Genomic DNA, 23,386 nt, shown 5'->3' with positions numbered 1-23,386 from the left:
CCCGCGGAGCCGGGGGGCGGCGGCCGCGGGGCGGGGGCGGCCGCGGGCCGTGAGCCGGGTGGCCGCGGGGGGCGCCTGGGGGGGGCCCCGCGTCCGCCGCGGCGGAGCCGGCCGGCAGCGCGGCGCGCCCTACCTCTGCATTTCCTCCCGCTCCGCCGCGGCGCCCGGCCCCCCTCCGCGCCCGGGCCGCGGGACCGCCGTGCCACTGCTGCTGCCGCCGCCACTCCGTCTCCCCCGCCGCCCGCCGCCTCTCCCGCCGCCCGCCCCGCGCCCGCGGGCCTTCCCCCCGGGCAGGGGCGCGCACACAGTGGCACTCACACCCGCGGTCCCCCCGCCGCAGTCACTCCTGCTCCATCATTTCCGGACAATGAAACATCCCACCCCGGCTGGCGGCGGCCGTGGGTCGGGGCGGCGGTTGTGCAGGTCCTGCCGCCCGCCAGCGACCGGCCCGCGGGCTGGGCTGGGCCGGGGCCGGGGCCGGGGCGCTTCGCTGCCCCCCGCTGCCCCCCGCCCCCAGCCGGGCCTCCAGCCACCGAAATTCCCCCGGGAGGCCGAAACCCGTCAAGCAGAAACAGGAAAGAAGGGGGAAAAAAAAAAAAAAAAAAAAAAAAAAGCAAAGCTGAAAGGGAGGCTTTCATGCCTGGACAGGGTTTGCAGCTGTAGCGCTTGGCAGCGGTGCAGGGGCACTTTCAATGGCGCAACCGCTGGCTCAGAAGTTGTCCGCTGCGGTTACCGTGCGCCTTCAACCAGTTGCGCCTCAGCAGCGCGGTGCGCGGGCACGTGAAGCGCCGGAGGCCGCCACGCCGGTCCGCCCGGTCCTTCCACCCCTCGGAAAGATCTGTTCTAACGCATCCTAACCCTCTCGTGTACCTTAACAGGTAATACTGATATGTGTATAGAAAGGACTTTAAAACGGGCATAGAAAAATATTCAAAGGAACATGAAGGATAGAACAAGCATTTTTCAAAAGTAAAACCCTAGAGTGCAAACTACTTCCTCCACCATCATCTGCCAAGCAGTGTTACCTGTGCTTTCTCTATATAGGAAATACATTTCTTTCCCATGGCACAGACTGATTTGATCAGTGGCCACACACGCTGTTCTTGCCCACACCATGGAGTACTGCAATTATTGCTCATGTATGTGCCGGTGTCCATAAACTACATGCTTCACCTTGCATGTAGTGTGTCCATGTTTAAACTGTAATTTCCTTTAAACTTACAAGCAGATTTTTTATTATTGCTTAGTAAATACACTTTACTAGTATGTCTCATTACAGTTTACAGCCAGGTATTTTTTGGGAAACAAAAGTAAGAATACAAAATAGCCAAGTTACAGACTATCTACATCCTAACATAAGAGACTATAACTGATGGAGATTTACTGTGATATCATAAGTGCTAAGGAATGTGATCAGGTATTAAAAGTTCACTTCTTAAAGTTTAGCATTTCCCTGCAATGCTTGCAAACCAACCAGGATGGAGTGTAAGTACCTGAGTATAAGCCAGTTCTGTGTGAGACTCCACACATTTCAGGCCCTCCTCGTAGTTCAGAAGTCATCAATAATTTTGCACCACTGCATAGCTTTATTATTGGTCATTATTGGTGCAAAAGACAACAGTGTGATGAAAGATGCATATACTTTCCTCTGAGAAATACAATAATTTTTAAGTATTTCAGTAACCTAAAATGTTCTTTGGTACAACATAATCTTTCTTTAAACTTTTTCATGGCAAAATGGAAAAAAAATATTTTATGTGGGGAAGAAACTCTGTAAAAAATCCTTCTTGGGCACACAAAATTATTATCATACTGCATAATAACAATATTGGTCTCAATATCTACACTTCCTATCTACGAAAACATTGCATAACTTTCCACAGTTCTTTCTCTCCTTGCTGTCCTGGGGTCAGAGCAACTCAGACATAAGGTAGAATGACTTACCTCAAACTCCCAAGTGAGTCAGTAGCAGAAGAGAAGTTATGACTCATACTCAACGTACAAGCTTGTGTTTTCCCCTCTGAAACTGGCAACATAGCAGAGAACAGTGGGAGGAGCAATAATTTAGCTAACCACACCCTGCCTTCAAAATATTTCATTGGATAATAAATGCCTACGAAGAGCAGATACCATCCAGGGTTGGTGTCTGGTTGGGTTTTTTTAACCTTATCTGTGAAACCCACATGGTAAACTCCATGACGCTCAGTTTATCTTCCTAAAAAAGATGATGGGATGAGCCTACCTTGCCAAGGTTCAACTGTATGGCAGCCTATATAGAGTTTAAAGCAACTAAGTGAATGGAAGAGGATCTTCAGATGATATTACAACTAGGCAAAATCAGATTAAAAAAAAGGTAAGATAGTTCAATATAAAAAAAGCACAATTCACTGAAATAGCACATTCAAAATATTGTGCAATACATAATACATTACAAACCAAAGACTGTGATGATTGTAAAAAGATGGCTCTAGATGTGGTCACTGTTAATGAGATACCACAGGTAGGCAAAGTTCATTGGCATAAGCCAACCATACAGCACTTCCTGCAGTACAACATAGTTCCAACAGATACACAGCTAATCTAAAATAATTGTTTCATTACTTTCCTTTAAAAGATGTATCAATCTAAAATGTTATTGAGAATTCTCAGGAAGTCGGCAGTTCAGACAGTAACATCAGCCACCTTTCAAGTAGGCTAGAAATATGAGATATGCTGTATCTTACTATAGCAACTGAGTTATAGGCTGTTGCACATATGTATTCCAATATACTCTTCCATTGCTAGATCATAAAATTCAGGTATGGTCTTCTAGAGAGTTAATAGCAGATTTTGGGATGGATGTGAATAGAAGCTCAAATCACTTGTAAACAGGCAGGTAAAATTTTCCTAAAAAAAAAAAAAAAAAGAAAAAAAACCCCAAAACTCCAAGGTTTTTTTCCTGATTAAAAATTTCTGTAAAAGAGATTTCTGTTAAAAGTGCACAAAATGCAGAATGTAATCATATGTCTTCAGGACAAAATTGGTCATCAGCATTTTCTAGTCTGAGCTCCTACACAAATCATATGATAGATATTGCCTCCAGCCAAAACAGACATGTCTGAATGAAAGTGTTTTAGAAAGACACAAGTTGTTTATTTAAAGTAAACCCACAATACCCTGAAATTAACTGCTGCAGAGGTTATTTACTTACGTTATTAAAAACTCGAGATATATTTCTAGCTTGAATTTTCCAAAGCAGACTTTTAGTCTTTGAGGTTTTTTGGATATCAGTTAGTTTCTTGTGGAGGAAGTTTTGGAGAGCAGAGTTGCTCATCTCAAAAATGGTTGTAGAAAATTCATGCGTAGCTCTTCAAATAAATAATATTTTATTAAAAATATTATAGCTTACACAGTGAAAAAAAAAGTGATCAGTAGCTATTATTTATGGACCAGTGCAGGTGTAGGTACACAAATTTTCTCCCCATCCTAACACTTAGCTTTCCCTTCTCAAGGCTACTCTTTAACTGATGCTGACTTCCTTCCATCAGCAGGAACAGAGGAAACTAAACATTTTACATCTTTCTCAACACCCTGGATCACTTAAATGGTTCTGAGAGATGGACAAAAATATATAGTAAATCTTTTTGTGATTGATTGCTTGCACCTTAGTACCTGTGAGTTCAAGTTATCCTTCCGCTATGTCTAAGAACATGATTTTCAACTTTGTAATATGCATTTTTTAACATGTGTGTTACTCTAAACTTCATAGCTCTTTTCAGTATTAGGATCATGGCAGGATCACTGTCCTAAATATTTTATAGTGTGGTAACACTGAAATGGGAAGACTGTTATAGTTAAAAGGGCTAAATAAAAGTCTTGGAGTTAAAACCAAATTATATTATAAAATAAGAGTATTACAAGTGAAGCTTACTACTTGTTGTTTGTTTGTTTTGTTTTGTTTTGTTTTAATTAGATCAAAAGCAGAAATACATGCTGTATATGCATAAAAACACAGTAAAAAGGAATTTGAAGGTCACTACCATGCCTGGTTTGGAGTACTTTGGGTTACTGGTGTTCACGGCCTAGCTTGTATATTACCCTTCTCCAAAACATCCTGTTTAAAGTCATGTAAATTGTCATGTGCCAGAATGGAGCTGGATGCAGCTGTGTTGTAGATGAGGATTTGTACTCTATAAAACATAACCACTGAAGTGCTGTGCGATTGACAGTGCTTTAGACACCAGCTGGTCTTAACAAGGCAACCAACTCCTTCTAGTCCAAGGAAACCTGCCTCTAAAGAGCACAAACATAGAAAAAAATAAACAGCAGGATGCCTAAAATGAAATTAGAGACATGCAAAATTAACTCCTTCCATAACCAGAAATGGAATAAAGAAATGCATTCTCTTTTAGAGAAGCCATTGTTTCCAGTAATGCTGTGCATTGCCCTGGGAGCAAGAAGAAGTCTTTCTACCATATTCTTGTCCAGGTTTTTCTGACACAGGATGGACTCCACAGTGGGGAGAAAAGGAGCATGAGGCTTAATGACTCTTTGTGCTGGCTCAAGCTGGCAATTGAGAATTAAACTCAGTGTAAACATGAATTTAAAATATGAAAAGATATTTTTCTCCATTTTATTTTTCTGTTTATCGTAAGTATAATAGTATAAGAAATATTTTGTTTCTGTAAAATATTTTCTAACACAGGTGGCAAAGATTTCATTCAAATTGATAAATTATGATGTAAAACAAAATAAAATATTCTTAGATTAATTATTTCTGATGTAACTCCAATGAAGTCCAAGGATTTGCATGAAGATGAATTCAGCTCAACAAACTTTATCCTACTTAGGGTGAAATACATCACATGGCATGGTTTATGGTAGTTTCAGCTATTCCTTAGCAAGCTCAAGCAAGTAGCTCACTCAAGCAGGTAATAGATCTCACATGAAAAAGTAACAGATCATATATTGAGGCATGCAAAATGACGTTTCATCACAACAAAATGTCAACTAGTAATTCATTACATTCCTACAAATAAGTCAAGAGAAATATTCAGTATTCAATTACAACTAAGTGTGCTGGATCGCAAGAGTTAATTTATTTGCATATATTTCCTTCAGTTATTCAGCTTTTCATTTTGCTGTTAATACTGGACTTAATAAAAAACTTATTTAGGACTTCAGAAGAAACTTGAAATTCAGCAAAAATGAATGTTTCGAACTGTGTACTGATTTTTTATTGTGTTCAAGATTATTTGGAATTTGTCTTGACATTAAAGGTCATCTCAGCAAAGATAAGCAATGAACAGCAGCATCTTTTGAGCTAACAGGACAGGAAGTTTAAGGGGATATTGATTAAAAATTGTGGCTAACAACACAAAATATTGTAACATGAACTATATAGAGACTTAGTAAATTTAGAATAACTTAATGAATTTAGCTGAATCACTTAGTCATAATAATCATAGAGGCTGTATTTATAGCAAGACAAAAAAACCCCTAAGCCAAACTTTTCTGTTGTTTTTCAGGTTAAGAAGACTCCTTTTGCTTCTGCAACCTGAGCAGTATCTGGATCTGGCATTATTCTACATTAGTATTTTATGCACATTCCTTACAATTGTGAGTATTCATGAAATTTACATTACCTTTTCTCAGCAGTATCAAACTAATTGCTAGTATCAAATGGTGTTTGCAAAAATACGGTATCTAGAATTCCACGAAAATAAAACTATTTCCATATGAAAAGAATACCTAGTCAATCCTTCCCAAAAATGTTAAAATGAAAAATACTAAAACAAGCATATTTTACAAATAGAATAAATAATGCAGTGGAACAGAGCCTGTATGTTATATTGCTGTGTGAGTTCATGGTATCACATCCGGAGATCTGTAAAAATTTAGTTAATTTTGTGCATCTTCAATATAAGTTCATCATACACAGTACAGTTGCTCCTTTTGAGCTGCAAGAGTACACTATGGGTGAGTATCAACAATAATGTGCATTCTATGCTATATTGTCATAATATAGAATGCTCTTACTTACATATTGTGTATTATTCCTAATACGTATTCAGAGCATATATTGTAACAGCTCCTTTGGAACAACTAACATGTATGCTGTGAATGTGTATTAACAGCAGAATGCATTTGCATATTATGAGTCCATAATACTGAAGGCACAATCAAATCTTTGATAAAAAGTCATTGCTATATGTACAAGCAAAAGTTATTTTCTCATGCTTCTCAGTCACAACTGTGCCATCTTGCAGTCATTTCTCACCCATATCTTTACAACTCACAAAGAAAAAAAAATACAGTACTGCAACAATTCTGTGAATTATAGTTTAATTAAAATAAAATATTTCATGAGGTATTTTTTTACTCTCTTTGTTCTATTTCATAATCAATATTTTCTTTAATTGCCTGACTATATTCTCCTGTTTTTCATTTTGACATCCATATAAATGACTGGACTAAGGTCTTAGCATGAAATGCTCATTTGTATATTACATGTAAAATGCAGATCATAGGAGAAACAAACATAAAACCAAACCTCGGTCAGTTCTACCAGTATTTTTAACTATCATGATTTTGTTTGTATATTTGCCTAAAATAATGGGGGGTTTTGCCAGCCAGGAACATACAATTCTCTAGATTGGACAGAACTAAAGTTACAAAATAACATTACAAAATAAAATTACAAAATAACATTACAAAATAACATGATTACAAAACTTTGGATCAAAAAGTTATTGTTTTCCTACATTGACAGATGAGCAACCTGGCAACCCATGCAAGCAAACATGGAAAAAAGCACCCTTACTTGTCTAAAAGAGGGAAATAAAGAAAAATAATCTTCTGCCTCAGTTTCTTGCTTAGCTAAATGGGAGTTATGCAAATCTTGGGTCCAGGTCTGATATAATTCTATCTATACTCCTGGGATGGGGATTTTCCCAGGAAGCAAAAGAAAAGCTAAGGACAACTTGGCTTTTGCCCAGTTCCCTTCCTCAACATATAGACTTGCTGGAATAACTAGAAAGACACAAGAGGAAATAACCTATACCATTTCCAGGACTGCATAGTGACCATACTAACTATTGGTTTTAAAATACTTTCAGCTGTATTATTTTAATAAGCAGTACTGAAAGGGATTTTATAGTTCTGATATGACCGCAGAGACATTAACTCCAAAAAGCAGATAAGCACTCTGGCAATTAATGACAAATATAAACTACCAACCATACAAGAACCAAATATTTATGCATGACTATAATAATATCTCAGCTAAAATATTAATAAAATCAGAAAACACAAATTAGATTCAAAGGGTCCCCCCATATAACTGGTACTTTTAGATCACATATATGGGGTTGCAGTACTGCCCACTGAATGATGGACACAGTGATATTCTCCATTAATATGTGTAATATCTGCCACATATCAGAGAGGGAGAGTGTGTGTTTATGTGGACATAAAATCACTGGAGTTTTAGTGTTTTCTGTTTAAAAGAAATGGTTACATTTTAGTTTAGTGAGAAAGCCTATTACAGTGTACATATTCCTTCATTTCTCTTTTCCTCTTCCTGTGGTTTATTTCAAACATTTTAAAGTATTAATGAAAATGCTGTAAAAGTCATAACGTCAAAGTATAATTTTATTTAACATTGTTTTACATTGTAAGAGCTATAAACAGGCTCCTGTAAAGTTATACTAGCAGTTATTTTGAGGTCTGAGCTGGTTTTTTTTTTTCTGTTATGATCATAAATAAAAGTAAGATAGTTTGTACTCAATTATTTTATAATTCTAACATACTAGCTGCTCTCTCAGAGATTTTTTCAAGATATAAATGACAGTAGTCTGTAAATTACCTTGATCATCAGTGGTCAACAAAAACAAGTTAAATACTTTTCTGTGGTTTTCCAAGTTGAGCTTTACATCTCAATAAATTATTTGGATTTTCAATTTAATACGCTTTATTATAATAAAAGTAAAATTCTGATAACCATGATCTACAGCCAAGTAAAATTTAAGCAACTGTGGCATGGGTGCTTTCACTGTAGATCTCTGGTGTTCCAGCCCTGGATCTCTGACCAATTCCCTGATTTTTTTCCCAGTTTTGTTAAGTTAATAAAATAAATTTTTTTTAAAAGTCATATTTTTTAATGTAATAGTGATAAACCAATCCTGAGCTTGATCCAGTACTTCCCAGAGTCTAGTTAAACTTTCAAGCACACCTTTATTGTGGGCTTCAAGAAGATTTTACACATGGCTTTTAGGGTAAAAGGTATACTTCTAATTAGTTTATCCCATAAATATAATTAAGGAGTTGTCCTGGTTTCAGCTGGGATAGAGATAATTTTTCTTCTTAGCAGCTAGAATTATGCCGTGTTTTGGATTCAGTATGGGATTTGGTATGAGAAGAATGTTGATAATATACTGATGTTTTTAGTTGTTGCTAGGAAATCAAGGACTTTTCAACTTCCCATGTCTTGCTAGTGTGCAGGTGCACAAGAAGCTGGGAGGGAGCATAACTAGGGCAACAGACCCAAATTGGCCAATGGAATATTCAATACCATACAACGTCATGCTCTGTATATAGATAAGGGTTGGCCGGAAAACTAGTGGGGCTCTCTTCCAGGATTGTGGTTTCAGGATTTTCTCTCTTCCAAGATTGCTCACTGGGAACGGGCTGGGCATTGTTCAGCAGGTGGTGAGCAATTGCATTGTGCATTATGCGTTTGTATATTCTATTATTATCATTATCGTAATTATTAGCATTGTTATTATCATTATTATTTTAATTTTATTTCATTTTATTAATTGAATCAAGGGAGTAGCACAAATGCTACTGCCATTTTTTCTCATGTATTTGTCACTTGCAGCGGAGACAGGAGGCATCCCAGACCTCTCCATTTTTCCCTATCTCAGCATCAGTCTGTTCTGAGGCTGGAATGGGAGCACTCCTCCTATGGTCACCCCACACTCAGCCCAAAACAATAAATACTTCTCACCAGAATTGTATCTCGCCTCTTTGTATTACCATTTGTGGGTAATTCTGAAAAAGAACCATATAAAATTTAGAAAAGGGTTATTGAAGTGCTCTCTCAAAACACCATAACATCACCAAGGTCTTATTTTCTTGAGGAAAAAAATGCAATTTACATCTGGAAATTTATGTGAAGGAGCACTCAAGGCCTATATTCAATAGGTATCTCCTTCTGCCTGCCATTGTAATGCGATCAGATATGCTAAGAATTAAAAAAAAAAATTTGTGAGAACATGAAAATTATGCAAGTCATGCCGTAAAATCTTCATGCCATATGTGAAGAATTAGTCAAAGAACCTAAATCTTCAGAAACAGCTAAGTTATCAGCCATTTAATTTTCCTTTTATAAAACTGTAGCTGGAAAAGACAAAACATGAGGGTAAGCAGAAACACAAAGGTATGTTATTTTTTCCTTTTTAATAGCAAAAAAGAACTCTCTCTTATGACATCCACAGCTTCTAATATCTTGTCACACTTTACATTCTTCTGCTTTATGAGATTTGTTATGGAATGAGAAGTGGTGAATAGCACCAACAAGCTCCCATGACAAAGGAGGCAGTATAATACTTTTTAAAATAAAGCAGAAAATATTTGATCTCATTTTCTCAACATAAATGAGCGAACTTGGGAACAATGGGGTGACTTTGGCCTCACATTGATGCAAACAAAATCAGAATCTCCATGATCCATGGATACATGTCTGTAAAATATTGCATTAATTTGCTCTTCAGTTTGCAGGGAAATTCACAATTTGGGAATTTGATAAAATACAGGGAAGGTTTTAGATTTCTGTACATACACATTAATGTTTGTCACAGTATCTGTCTAGACACCCGTAGTTAACTGCACTCACGATGTGCATGCGTAAAGGATATGCTACAGTAGACCATGAGATTATACATTTATCCTCATTTGTGAAGGTGGATGCCTAGAACTCATGAATGGAAAAAGATATGTTATAAAGTATTTAATCCTAATCAATATTTATTAAAGAAGACAAAGTAATGGTAAGGCAAACCTACAGTACTTTAGAAAAATATCAGCAAGCTGGATTTCTTATCTTGTGATAGTTAATGAAGTTTTATGATTTATTTTAACCCTGAAGTGGGTTTTAAAAAACCCTAATTATATTAATGTACTAAAAGAAATACAATTGTCACTTAGTTTCATTAAGCATGACAGGTGACAGTTCCAAAGATAAATGCTGAAACTTGTGAAAATTGCAAGTTCAGGTTGAAGTGACAATAATATGGTAGCAATGGGATGGAATTGTGCTGCTCACTGCATTAATCAATACTACAATTTATTTTTTAATGTATGAAGAATGTTTAATTTCATTAATTTATGACTAGGTTCTTTCTACTTAAGTCTTCCTTTCAGTCTTTGGATTTTGGTTTCATTTTAAAACATTCTGGCTATTTATAAATCCACAGTCAATCTCATAAAATATCACTGTTGGGAAATAATCAGTTTTCTGAATGCCATGTGCAATTTGGGAGATTGATAATATAACTAAATCAATTAAAGGGAACGTGGATCTATTAAGACTGGAAAAGTTGCACTATTGTCACCTGTGCTATACTCTGTGGAAAATCAGATTAAATTTGCTCAATTTATGATATCTCACTTATCTTTGCAAACCATAGGCTACACCTGCAATCCCCTAGCAAAACCTAGCTTTTTTATTTCCAGTTGTGAATACATACACTACTGTACCAAGTCAGTGTTATATTTAGATATTTAGTGTCACAGATCTGAAGCTCTTGAACTGGGACTGAGAGGATCCTAGCATAAAATATTTTCATTACAACTTTATGATTCAAAACACAAACACACACTCCATGCTGCCATGCACAGATGGGGTTTGCTTATGTTGTACTTTCTGATAGCCCACATAGTTGAATTTTAGTACTTTGGGATAAGTGAGCAGTTAAAAACTTTAATTTCTAACACAGTTAATGAGCAGTGGTAAGGTGTGTGTACAGTAGACATTTATGGACAGCTATCAGCAAGAATGCTTACAGCACCTAGAATAAGCAAATATTTGGACTATTTAAGTATGGATAACATATAGATGGTAATTGATACATAAATTTAAACTTCAGAAATTACAATAATGAAACCATTTAAGCAATCTTCTTCACAGTATTATACAATCAATACATGAAGGGTTGCTAGAGCAAACTTCTAGCTCTGGTTTGGGACACAAAACCCTTTCCAAGTAAAAATACAGGCAGTACTGAATATCAGACAGTACTGAGAACTACCCCTGTCAACAGGTCTAAGCTTGTCTTTGACAGCATTAGGGACAAGAAATAGTGTAAACATCTTCATGTTGAATATAAATAAATGTATTGTCAAGTATAAGTGAGCATGAACCTGTTGGTAGCTTTCTCTGATAATAATATGTATTTCTGCTGTCTGCATGTTGTATAAGCTTTAAGTTATGGACTTGCAACTTATATTGCTCTTTACATCTCCTGTACATCTGACTCATTATTCTCATGACCTACCAAAATTCACATATAAATGGGTAATGTCTCTTAAACTTATTAATCCAGTTTGATTAAGAGACAATGTTCATAGTGGAGGAGTATATGAGGCAATTTATGGCTTTTGAGGGTGATTAAATGCTGAAGTGGAGCCGAGGCAGCTGATAATCACAAGAGCTATTTATTGCTGGAATATTCCAGCCACATGAACTTTTTCCCATCAGACGGTAAGAGAAACACATTTAACAAACAATATTAAAAAGACAGATTTTCTGGGTAAATAAAGGTTTGAAATTCTGTATGTAACTGCAGTTGAAAGCCCCCACTCATGTCCCGTGAAGGGCAGGTATAGGTAAAGCATATATAGAATTCAGAAGGAATATGTTCCTCTCCCTAAGAGCAGAGCTAAGGACAAATAATTGTGGAGGGAGTTACCTGTGTTACTGAGGGCTGGGACTGAAGTGTGAACATATGTGATTTGAGTAAGGCTTTATGACTCATTTTCATATTGCTACTGTAAATGAGTAACAATTATCATCTGCCAAACTGTCCTGTTAGCCTGTTGGAAACAAGTCCAGAGCGGCTTCAATTCTCTGGTCTCATAGGAACAGGCCTGTTTCATTTATACCTCCAAAAATATAAATGAAGTAAGGAATGATGCCTTAGCAAGAGGCCACTACAGAATTAGGAGAAGGGAGGTTGTGGTGGAAAAACCCTCATAAGAGCTTGGAGAGGAAGTTGGAATTGAGGATTTGGGGGATTTTTTTTTTCTTTCTTTTTTTTTAGTTAATTCCATGAGTCACAAGTAAAAGGCCATTGCAGGGATACTACTTCATATTTATTTAGACAGTGAATACCAAGAGACCCAAATCATTCACAGATCCCATACAGTAGTCTGCTATACACAAAATAGCCATGTTTGGTTATTTTAGTTTTTTACAAAGAAGACATCACTGGTACTCATGTAAAAATGAGGTAGCATCTTCTGCAGCTGAACTACTAAACACAAGAACGTTAGGCTGTAATCTGATGACTTCCAGAACTGGGGGAACCAATCTGTACATGCCTGGTGACATTTGTGATCATCATTCTTCTTTGTCCTATTCCTCTGAACTCATATGCATCAGTCTAAAGCTGTATAAAATTCAACTCTCTTTTCATTTAGTGGAAGTTAAGAAGGAAGGTGGAAGGAAGATTCTGAAGAGTTGGGCAGTCAGGTTTGGAGAGTCTGTCCAAGCAGACTGCACAGAAAGCAAGTAACTTTGCTTCCACTAGCAAGCTGGTACTTCCTTAACTGTTAGTCAGAAAAGAAGTACAATGTGTTTGTCCTCACTGACAGTTACGGAAAAAAAGAAGGCCTCATTTGCCCCAACAGTTTTCTGTCTTCAGCTTTCAGACATTGTCACTTCATATCCACTAGCAATGATTCACAGAGATAAAAGGGAGGAAATCTGAGTTGGTGAACATACCTAATAGTCTTTTTTAACAGCATCCCAGCAAGGGCAGGAGATGGACTATTACTGCACAGTAAAATACATGAGTACTTCTTTCACAGTTGCTAGATGTCTAATTTCAATGTCTAGTTTCTTCTTCCTTGGTAATTTCGAAAGGGAGAGAGGAAAGAGGTAGGAAGACCAAGGAATGCAGCATTGCAGATGGGCACAGATTTTCACTCCCCTTTGCTCATAGATGCTCTGTAACTCCCATTACACACAGGGTCTCACGTGGTGAGAGGGCAGAACCGAAGAACTGCCATGTTGAGTTACTACAGAAACTCTCCTAGAGCACTCTGTCACAGCGAGCAGGCAACACCAGGCGTTTCAAGGAAAAGTGCAAGAAGTGAGTAATAAAAGTGTGGAATAATTTCTTCTCATCTACACACAATGAGATCTTACACTAATTTGCAAGAACTGCTTTTTCTTTACCTCAGATATCAGACTTTGGCCATTCAAGAGACCATCCCTACGCATAAATGGTTTATACAGTTCAATAATTACATTCTGTTCTTCATGAAGAAATGTATAAAATCTCACTCTAATGTGATGAGGGATTCCATTTTTTTCTCTAAAAATCACTCAAGCCTCAAACTGAATATGGTCTCAGTGCATCTAAATTTTGAGTCCCAGATGTGTTTCTTTAAATTCTTTCTTCTGCATCTACCGTTGCCTCTTTTTTTTTTTTTTTTTTTTATGCAGGAAACCTCAACTCTCTTCTAAAATCTACCACAAACTTTCATTGTATCTAAAAGTAAAACCCTTGATCTTTGCATGCCTTCTTTTTATTACCTATGAAATAAGAATGGCTTCCCAGGAAGGTTATATTCACCTGAGAACCTGGGATGGCAGGTGCTAATAAATTCCAAGCAGTAAATATTTGTTAAAAGTCTCAAGACAAGAATTTGGAAAATCAGAAAATACACCTGTCAATCATCTTCCAGAGGGTCATGTTAGGAGGCTCCATTAGGAGGTACTATTACCAGATTTTCAGTCTTGCCCGACTATCAGCATTCAAGTTTGGCCTATCTCACCTGTGGTATTATTGGCAGCGATGGCTTTACCTGCTTTTGCTTTCCTCAGGCAGTCAGAAAGGATGTGATGACAAAATAAGAGCTACCACCGGGATAGCAGGGTAGTTATCTCTGAAAGCACACTGGGCCACGGTTTCAGAACAATCCCACAACACTATTTAGAAGTTGACTGGCTTCTTGTTAAGGACATAACAAATCAGTTTGTTCATTCTTGGGATGATAATGCCATTTCACTGAAGTACAACGGAGTTCCTTTTACATTTTCTGTGTGCAGAAAAAAACCCATAACAATACTGTTGAGCCTTCTGAAATGAATACCTCTTGAAGCAATAAATCTGTTAAAGGTAAAAATGGTTTCTGGGCACCAGGGCTATATGTTTAAGGATTTGAACTTTCTTAATGCCTAAAACCTGGAAAAAAAGTCCAGAAAGGACACCCAATTAGAAGGATATTGACTCATCCTGACAAAGGGGGGGGGGAGAGAGAAAGGGAGGAAGGAGGGAAGAGATCAAGGCTCACAACAAGAGATCTATTCATTTATAACAGCTTGGCTGTGGAACCATTCCAGCATGCTTAAAAATACTTAATCCATTAGTTGGGAACTATTTTCTAAATGACAACTTGCTGCCCACATCTGACCACAACCAGCTCCCTTTTCACATTGAACGTAGAGAGGTTCACATTGTCAAAAGCAGCTTGTCACCTCTTCTGGACATTGTAGGGGGGTGAGACAGAGTAAAGCAGAGGTGCCCTGTGCAAAACAAAAATCCCTGACCTCCAGCATATAGAGAGGGGAAGTACAATGCAGTTCAGTTCCTCCCAGGCTATTTTAAGAAAAGAGGCCAAATGAATACAACATTTAACTAGAGTTGTTCTCACATGAAAAACAGGAAGAGCATTTTAGGTTAATCAAGTTATTAAAAATAGGATCATTTAATGCTTCAGTATATAAGCTCAACAACAGTCCTTTGCAATTTTATATGAGGCTGCTTTATGTTATGCTCTGATCACACACCTGAATAAAATCATCAAACATATATCACCAATGTTCCTATGTATTAGCCAACAGATAAGCATTTTTAATTACAAATACTATATACTTGTTGAACAGCAGGTTTTTTTAAATCAAATTATTCTCTCCTAGGAACACTTCCTCCTCAGTTATAAAGTGGCATAGCTGGTACTATTAATATTTTATGCTAGGAACTGTGGATACAACTTCATATAAAAGCTTTTCTTTATCTGAAATGTGACTGTTGCTGTAAAGTTGGCATTTATACCTTTTCCCAGTATTTTGTTGCATATGCTTTCAGAGCTTAGTTTGAGGAAAATGAATGTCTGGTTTAATGTGTGTTTATTTCTCTTGACACGTAAGTTGCATCCTTATGTTAGTTTGCATTGAGACTCTGGAGAAGATTCTGGGAGAATATTGTGCAGTTGATCTTCTCATCAAAGTATCATCTTTTCTAAACGTGTCAGTCAGCTACAGCAAAAAGTACTCTATATTACAATATATGCTATCTGATTCACCTTCTTACAGGGATCATCTTTGTAACCTTTTCTCATGTGGATATTCTTAATAACACCAGCCCTATGTAAATGCAGAAAGACTACATCTGTATCTACAGTATCTGTTTAAAGTAAAAATGCAGTGAACAAATGCTTAAGTTCTTAAAACAAAGTATTCAATAATTTATATTTGGGGTTTAGATTTTAGATATAGAGCAACAAGGTTTGTAAGAATTCCTTGCTTTCTTTTCTTAGTTTAGTTGATTACTTTCAAGCTACGATGGGGAAGCAGTCATGAAAGGTGGCATTGTAAATAAATATTCATATGTGTCCAGTTGCTCATGAACATGGTTGTATTATACAGAACTCAATGAGCATACAATAGCTGTCTTTTTAGCTTCCTGAGACATGATAGCTCTTAACCTAGGTTTGCAGGTACCTTGAAATATTTATGAATAATACAATACAGATTCTAAAATATATCTCCTTTTATGAATACTGGCACATTGTAACCCAGCTCTGCAGAAGGCCTAAGAAAAATGGCAGGGCAAGATCAAACATTTGTTTACATCTCGCCTCCAACAAAATAAAATTTTACTTTGGCTGACCTTTAAGTAAATTTAACAATTATGTAACAAAGTAAACCACAAGCCAAATAGACAAAGAGAGACTACAAGCCACATAATCACAAGAAACAAAATCTGGTTATGGTTTTATCATGAGAAGTGCTATCTATGTTTTATGTGCAATGCTGGACTTGTAAATGTTTCTAATTTAATGGGGAAACGCATCCAGATTTTAATAGCTCATTTCATTTTCTAGGCCACATCAAAGAGCAAGATGACCTCAGCTCAATAGCCGGAATGAAAAGAATTCCTGAATTCTGAGCCCAGCCGCAGGGTAATTTCACAAGTCTTCCTGTCACTGCCGGGCTCCTGTCTTCTGACAAGTTGGGTGGTTGGGGGTTTTTATTTAAGAGCAACATCTACCTACTGTGTAGGAACACTCTGAAGATTAATTCATTTGTATGCCATGTGAAATATGAAATGTGCTGGGAAACAGTTCTGAACCGTGGAAGTGCAAAGGGCAGTTACAGTGCTGCTAGCACGCTGTCCAGGAGAAAGTGCCTGGTTGTCTTTGTTGACTTTAAGCTCCTTGCTCTGTCACTCCTCAGAGAACACATCAGGACGGAAAGGGGAAGGGGTCTTAGTGACTGGCTTTTCTTTCCAGTCCACAGTGGAAAATGCTCTGTGGCCCTCAGCCTAAGCTGGTGCTGACTGCTTCCGTGTCCTTACAGCAGGTCAGGTGTTGAGCCTTGCATAAATTTCTCTCTCATTCATGCCTGGGCTTCTCTGACAAAAGTGCTTTTAGCTGAGGTTGGAGCTTAATATATATGCAGAGTTGCTAATCAGACAAATTTACCCTCAAGCAAAACAGGGGATGATCAGCTTGGCTACATAGGTGTAGCCCATATATCACGTTCCACTTGATTATTGAATTCTAATTTCTGGGGCTACTGGACTCCTTAAAACAAAAGAAGGCTTAGAAATCCCTGGCTCCTCAAACGTGATCAGTCTTAAGCAAGATATTAGCACAACAAAAGCTAATTTCTAATGGCAATATAATATTTTTACAATGAACATCTCAAAACCAAAATGTCACTATTCTTCGTGTCTACAGTAGCAATGTCCTGTGCTCTATCCATAGCATGAAAATTGAGGTACATTTGCATGTCTTAATAACTTAAATAAACTTGTCCACAAAGAAAACTATACCAAATACAACATGAAGCAGAAATAAGAAAAGGAATGTTTGCTTAATGAAATATAAAAAATAGACCACTCGTCTCTGCACTAGGTAAGACCAAGTTCAAAGTAGCTTATTATCTTGTCTCTGACATTAGCGTGCAGCAGATGCCTATGCAAGAACAATTATATTTCCTGAGTCTACTCTTCTAGGCCACACATGTTTGCAGTTCAGAACTAGCTGAACTAGATACTTATTATTATTCAATAGGTTTTTTGAGTAGTTCATGGATTTTTCTTCCAATTCTTTTTCAAGCCTCTATCAACTTTTAACACCACAAATGTCTTGTAGTAACTTAATTACGTGGAGAAGGTTTTTTTGTTGTTTTGAACTTGCCATATTCTAATTTCATCTGATAGCTACTTTTTCTCTCTAGAAGAAACATTGCACAATCATGCCTTGTTTAATTCCTCCATAACCTTGATGATTTTATAAACTGCTGTTAGATCCCTCTTAATTTGTCTTTTTTTCCTAGCCTGAAGAGTCTTAAGATGTTTGATTAAAAATCATATTGAAACCGTTTAGTACTTTTGATCATCCTTGTTGCCTTCTCTGTATCTTTCTGACTTGGGGAGGCAGGGCAGAAAAGTGAACCAGAAGTATATACAGTGTTCAGGATGAGGGCACACTGTGGAGTTAGAGAGAGGCGTAATGATATTTTCTGTTTTGAGCTGACATTTTCATAGAACTGTTTCTCTACAGTTATCCACTATTTATAACTTCAACATCACATTCCTGAGTGACAGGCTGTGTATGTTAAGTTAGGATTTATATATAATTAAAGCTGAGGTTATTTTTCCCTGTGGACGTCACTTAATATTTATTTACATTTCATTTCACTTGCCTTTTTATTACCAAGTATTATGTTCTACAGCTCTTCTTGGTTGGTCCTCATCCCTTTTGTTCTGAATAACTTTGTAATACCAGCAAACTTTATCATCTCACTTTTCACCCACCTTTCTACCTCATTTTCTACTATGTTGAAAAGCACAACAGATCTAGCTGACACTTTTGTAAGTTTCTGCTAATACCCTCCCTCAACTGAGAAAACTGACTATACAAACTCTACATTTTGAGCAATTACTCATCCATTCAAAGACCTTCCCTCTTATTCAGTGGCATCCTGTTTTACAGGAACATTGTCAAAAGGACAAGGAACATTTAAAAAAGCCTTTCGGAATTGCAAGACGACTTTGGCAGCTGGATTACTCTTGCCTGTGTGAGTGCTGACTCCTCCAGTGAACTCTACTCAAGGTTTTAGATGTGACTTTGCTTTACAGAAGCCACACTGCTTCCCCTCACACAATATATCATATTTATTCCCATGTCTACTAATTCTGCTGTTCTATTCTGTTCATATTTACCCAGTTCAAATAGGAAGAAAGAGTTTCCTTGATCCTCCTTGGGAATTCTTTTTAAAAATTAACATCATATATGCACCTATTCCATACGTGTTAAAGCAGTTTAAAGCAAAAGGTTACATGGTGTAGTAAATAATCTGGCATCCTCATACCTAAATTACTCTAAAGTTCTTGATTTCATACATGGTAAGTTATCTTTTAATCTTAAATTTGTAACTTCTTTACATGAATTCTTTTGTTGAAACAGATGCTCTGATGTCAGAATCTGTTTTTCAAGGCCTTCAGACATGGGACCCAAGTTTCTCCACAGTTAACACAGATACAGAAAAAATGCTTATAGTTTCATCTTTATCTTCCCTAAAACTTTTTTGCGTACTTTGATTATCTAATGTCTCTATAAACTCTTGTTAATTTATATTAAGAGTGTCCTTTCCAGTTTCTTCTTTAAGAAGTTTCTTCATTCAGCTGTAGTTCCCTTTTTCAAAATTAATGGGATTTTTGGCTTTGTTTTTCTGGCAATGATTTTGAAATTAAGTACATTATGGCCACTCTGTCATTCTAAGCTTCCTGTGCTGATTGCAAACCAAGATTAAAAAATTAAAACCTGCTATAGCTCTGCTTGCAATAACATTTACATTAACACCTTTTATTTTAGTGTAGAGGAAATGAAATGAACTCTTGATGTACCTAGAAAAGGACATGCTCATAGTAAAGAAATGGTAGTAGATCATGGTACAAGACTATTAGGATAGCATCTTGGAATTTAAAATTGTTCTTGATCATCCCAAAGATAGAGAATGATAGTAGCCAAAAAACAGCATGACCCAGTGAAACTGACGTTCTGGACCTGACATCAGCTCCAGAATTGAGGACCATTGTCAGCACCAGTTTGCAGTACTCCAGCCCAGGCAGAACAGATGATTGCTCTCACAGCAAGCACTGGAATATTGCCTTACATGACAACACATTCACCTCTTTCCCAGAGTTTCACTTTCCAACACCTTTCTCTGATATGTATTGTATTGCCACAGTATACTCAGGCAGTCAGGTCACTGTGGTGAAGAGCAGTGACAGGCGGAACCCCTGTATGGAGCTGCTTTCTGAGGTGATGGGTTGTACATGGTGCAGAAAACAGGGCTATTAAAAAGAAAGGGCAGCATGTTAGGGCCACAACCATTGTATTGGGCCTTCCATGAGTACTTAATGGCAGCCAACCTGCAGTCCAGATGTCAAGATGATCCTCCAGCCTAGAACTTTCTGTATGTAGCCTCTGACCTCCACAGATGGGATTGTGACTGACTCCCATAGATTGGACTATTTGAAGAAGCCCAAAATATTAAATCAAATACAAAAGGAGACACTGAATAGAAAGAGAAAATTGAGATAACACTGGCAGTAGTGACATTAAATAGGACAGAGATGGCAACTGATTTTTGTACAGAATGGTTAAAGAAAAGTAAGGGATGCTAATGGTCAGTAGTTGACAGAGTGGTAAATTTTATTTGCCTAATAGATAAGACAGAGTTTGAACACAGAAGTTTGGATAATGTGCTAGCATTCAATATTCACTGCCACAAAGTGACTGTATTTAGGAGGACTGCCACAGAGCAGTTCAGAATTTAGTCGTGGAGCATGTTTAACGTTTGGCTTAAATTTGAAGGATCACGTCAGACCTGCAACAGTAGGCTCTCCATGATTTACCCTTGTGGCTGTTACCTGCAGCATTTGTAGTCTCAATCAGATGTTAAGGCTTCTCCTGTAAGATTATAAAATAATTGCAAATAGCTCAGATTAGGAGGTGTGAATGTCACTTAAAGCTCATTTCTGTTTCATATGCTATCCAGCATTCTCTGTAGGCAGCAGATGAGGGTCTACAGAAAAACAGAAGCCTAGAAACAAACAATAATAACAAGCACTAATCAGAGTGTAATAATCTTTTGAGTTGCACTTATGTTAAAAGGTAATCACTGATATTCACACGGCACTGAATAAGTAGCATTTCATATGGACTTCATAGTTACAGAAAGAAAATAAAGAAATTGATTTCCTAAAGGGCATCAGGAACAAAATATGAAGAAAACAGCTTTGAAGTTTTAGCACTGGCTTTCAGGAGAGCTGCTTTTTCTCAGTTATGGCTTAAGACCCTGTGCAAGCTTAACCAAATTTTGCATCGGTTCTATATTAACGCTGTGCTCGAACACATTTTTCAGTTGTGATACTGGAGCAGATGTGTGTCCACTAGGTCAACAGTATAGAGACAAACATATCTGGACATACTTGAAAACAGGTGCTTGGGTAACTTAGCAGGTGAAAACTTATATTAAAAAGAGTATAAGCACCACCCTGATTAGATGGCAGATGAGGGAATGGTTTCATGACAATGGGTCTTGATAGACACCACCAATGTAAGGAGTTGCCACCCCTGTGTCCCCTGTCCCAGTGGCAGCTGGGACAAGCAGGGTCTGCCATACAGAGGAGACCTGCTATTGCCACAGCCTCCGTATGTGAGAATGTGAGCTGAGAGGGCTTTCAGCATAGAGATGCAGTTAGACACCTAGATCTGTGGTCTAACCATGTAGTCCTCCTATGTCTCCCCTTTTGTATTTTTAAAAGACAGTAATATTACCTACTACACCAGTGTGCGCAAACATTCACTTCCAGTGTATATGAGGTACTTGAAGAAAGGGAGTTGTTGAGTAAGAATTACTTTTTTATTTTTGTATCAAATGTAAGAAAGATGGCATTCTTCTAAGCACTATTAATTTTTTTTCACAAAATTGAGATGCCTGAATGAAATAAGAAATTAATAGCAGAAAACCCAACACTAATTCCAAATATAGATGAACAGATTTTTCACAACATAACCAATACAGAGAGCAAATAAGATTCAGACCTGTACTTTATTTTATGCCATTTTATATGCATATACACTAATATATATACATTAAACACATGCGTGGGCATAATGCATGTGTCCTAGCCACTTGAAAGCTTTTTATCTGCTTGAAAAACAAAGTGTATCTGCAATACAATACTGAATGCATACATTTTGTACAGGTTTATTTCTTTGTTTGATTAAGATTAAAAAAATATGTATGCTTTGGGGTCTAAAATACAACAATTACGAATATCTGAAAGGAAAAAAAGTAGCCAGTAAATTATTTATATATTTATCATATTCCATCACATAATCTTTGCATTCATAAATATGGTAATCAAGAACTGTGGACTTTAAAATCAGTGATATAGTAGCATTTGAAAAGTGGTATAGGAGTTTTTCATTATAATAACCTTAGTGATATGAGATTCTTTATATACACAAATATGATCTTTAAAATGGCCTCTATCAGCTTAAGAAATGGACAATATCATGAAACTTGTTAAAGCCAAGGTGAACTGTGGCACCATATCCAAATGCAGAAAAAGACAATCACATTTTTCGACATTTCTACAGCTGATGGCATTGAAATGTCAGCAAAGCTCAAAGCAAAAGTACACAATAAATTTGATATTACACCACATGTTTGATTAAGCCCAAGGGTGAAATTGTAACCTGCAATTTTATTCTGAGTCAGTAGATTTCTGACACATTTTGATTTTTAACAAAGGGAAACTCAGTCTTAAGGCTTCACAGAATTCAGCAGGACTGTCATTGTTTTATTCACTCTCCTAGAAATTGGTCTTTACAAGCCCAATGGATACAAGTACGTTAATAAATTTTATTATTGTAAAAACTGTTCCCAAGGAATTTTTTCAAATAGCAAGGCTATGACTATACTCAAAACACAGACTATTAGTTAATGGCAAGTGTGTGGTGAAAGAGCAACAGTATTTTCTGATTAAAATTATACTATTTTCTACTTTAGATTTTTAATACATTAAAAATAGTTTTATACACATATGTGAGAGACGTGACAATGTACCTGAAGTTGTTCACATTTAAAATACAAGAGTGTCGTCTATGAAAACCTCAAGGAATTTCTGACTATACTGGGTTATTTTTAAAAATCCATTTATACTCATTATAAAGTATAGGATAATTCTACTAATAGTTAAAAAAAGCCAACTCTGCCTCACAATGAAGACACAGGGAAACTGCATCAGTTATTGTGACAGGTCCTGGAAAAGACATGCTTGACTACAGATGAAAGAAATACAAATGGTGAAATCCACTCTGGTTTATGACCACAGAACATGGTAATTAACTGACACATATTCAAATACTTTTAAAGAAATAGCCTATTCAAAAGCCACGTGTTGTTTTTGTTGTTTCCTAATTTTTATCACACTGCCTGGATGGCTCAGAAGTGATGCTGTCAAGGCGGCAGTCAAGGACCGAAGTAATTGGAACTGCTGGGTGAAAAGACAAGCTCCGTACAGGAATTTCCTGCCACTCTGGTGACTGTGACAGAAAAGCTCCAAAAATGCCGGTAGAGATTTAGAATGATGAATAGCTGCTATGGTTAGCGAGAAATCTTGGAAGTTCAGTTTTGTTTTATTTGCTGAAATATTACCAAAGAAGGCTTGAAGCCTGTGACTTGTAAAATGTGACTCCAGAATGACCTCTGACAGTTGGGGTTGCTGTGGATGTTATGCTTCTATTTATCTGTGAGTATTGTCAGGTCCTTTGTCTCATTTCTCAAAATAAAAGCGCAACCTTTGTCCCA

The 23,386-nt window shown here is 37.2% G+C and overlaps 1 protein-coding gene and 1 long non-coding RNA gene across 6 annotated transcripts in view; one reads left to right on the top strand and one right to left on the bottom strand.

The window, feature by feature from the left end:
• MDFIC (MyoD family inhibitor domain containing) overlaps window positions 1-2,039 on the bottom strand; it is a 51,037-nt gene extending 48,998 nt beyond the window's left edge. The window contains exons 1-2 of one of the 3 annotated variants that reach the window (XM_074827539.1): window positions 1,945-2,027; window positions 1,494-1,648 (exon numbers count right to left, since the gene is read on the bottom strand). The gene's annotated coding sequence lies outside the window, so the exon portion shown is untranslated. Of the gene's footprint in view, window positions 1-1,493; window positions 1,649-1,944 lie in introns of all 3 variants that reach the window. The other 2 variants (XM_074827538.1, XM_074827541.1) reach the window with 2 other exon arrangements.
• LOC141924659 (uncharacterized) lies at window positions 180-23,386 on the top strand. Of its 3 annotated transcripts, XR_012623625.1 has the most exons (5): window positions 180-878; window positions 5,508-5,598; window positions 13,233-13,355; window positions 16,375-16,452; window positions 18,493-23,386. It is a non-coding gene; the product is annotated as an uncharacterized LOC141924659 (long non-coding RNA). The 3 variants fall into 3 exon arrangements; XR_012623624.1 differs by lacking the exon at window positions 18,493-23,386 and having other exon boundaries at window positions 16,375-18,472; XR_012623626.1 differs by lacking the exons at window positions 180-878; window positions 18,493-23,386 and adding an exon at window positions 2,117-2,353 and having other exon boundaries at window positions 16,375-18,472.

Source organism: Strix aluco, chromosome 5 (genome assembly GCF_031877795.1).
Source record: "Strix aluco isolate bStrAlu1 chromosome 5, bStrAlu1.hap1, whole genome shotgun sequence".
Lineage (NCBI taxonomy): Eukaryota > Metazoa > Chordata > Aves > Strigiformes > Strigidae > Strix > Strix aluco.
This window is presented reverse-complemented; position numbering and strand designations above follow the sequence as displayed.